Consider the following 1674-nt stretch of genomic DNA (forward strand, 5'->3'; position numbering starts at 1 on the left):
CTGTGTGTCACCCCGACGCTGGCCCGTTTGCCGGAATTACGTGTCCTACCCGACTCAGGGGCATGTGAGCGTGCAGCCTGATTTAGGCGCGTTCTCCTGTTGAGTCAAGGAGCCTGAGGACCCAGAGGAGAAGCTCGCTCTGAGGAACCAGGGACAAGCCTAGCTTTGAAGTCATCATGCCGCTCGGATCTGGAAATCCTGAATGGGACCAACATGACAGCCAAAGGGACATCTCCAGGGGCCTCACCCCAGTTAACTTGGCAAAGTGTCCTTCCCACTAAGCTAGGAACCTGAACTTGGCGCTTAGGGCACGTCCTCGGGCAGCTGGCTCTGCAGCAAGGGGCCCATTGCGGTCTGGGGGAAGGTGCCCAGTGACCTCATGTGGTGGATGCAAGGCAGGGAGAGGTGTGGGAGGGCCTAGGGAGAGGGGAGAGCAAGGCACAGCAGGGGTGCCCATGCACGGTGACCAGCCGAAGCTCTCTCCATCAAACCCTCTCAGATTAAGTGCTTCTCACCAGCCCCTCCGGGCCCCCTGCCCCCTACCAGCACTCTACGACCGGAGGCGAAGCCAGGGACTAGCCTGTGTTGCCAGAGTGCGATTTTTCAGCTTCCTTCGACAAAGCCAGACCGGCTTCTAACTCTCCCTGGTGTCCTGTGTCCTGAACCCCGGACGCATGCCAGGCGCCACCAGAGTTCAGGAGGGGGCACAAGGCAGTAAAAACGTGACTAAAGCCCAGGGATTCTCAACACGGGCTTAGATTTCGCAAGCTTTCTTCAGGGCCGTGGCCTCTTCTGACACCACAAAGGCCTGGCGGGGTGGTGGGGCAGGTGACCAGCCAGGGCCCGGGCCCGCCACCCCCCAGGCTGTGTGACCAGGTCCCTGACCCCGCCGTCCTGCAGTCTCCTCCCTGCTTACAGCTCGGGATCAAAAGGCTGTGGAAAGGCCCCAGTGAGATGTTGCATGCACGTCGGCGACCCCCTCGCATGTTCAGCACTGACAGTCCACAGCATCTCCGCATGTTGTCCACAGGCAACCTGTCCCTGTCACCTTGCCAGGAAGGAATGACAGAAGGGCTGGCTGGAGGGTCCATCAGAAGCCCCGTCTCCCGACAGCCCCAAAACTGCCCTTCCTGTCGAAAGCAGAAAACGCCCTCCCAAACCTCCTGGTAGAACCAGCTGAGCTCAGGGCGGACTGGGGAGGGGGCAGGTTGGGTGGTAGCCGAAGAGCACTTGGCTCACAGTGGGCTTCTCTGTCCTTTTAGAGGAGCTGACGGCAGGTGGCAGGAATACGGCGCCACCCCGGCTAGGCTGGGCCCCGCACGCCCCCTGGTGGCGGCCTGGAGCCTGGCAGGACCCAAGCTTGGCCCAGGAAGAGGCAAATCCACAGGCCTCGGCGCGGAAAAAGACTAAGATGGAAAACCAAAGTGTGGGAGAAGGAAAAGGCCACTGAGAGCCAAGCCCCGGGGCAAAGGGGCAGGGGCAGGCAGTCACTCAAGAGAGGACATCCAGGTAGATGAGGCTTTGTGGACATGATCAAAGAGGCCTTTCAGCAGAGCCTGATCCTGACTCCCACCACCCCCACCATCACCCACTCCGGTCCCCCAACCCCACCCCAACCCCCGCCCCAGCAGCCACAGGTGCACTTCGCAAACCCACCGGAGCTGCCACACCATG

This window comes from Mustela nivalis (genome assembly GCF_964662115.1).
Source record: "Mustela nivalis genome assembly, chromosome: 9".
NCBI classification, from domain to species: domain Eukaryota; kingdom Metazoa; phylum Chordata; class Mammalia; order Carnivora; family Mustelidae; genus Mustela; species Mustela nivalis.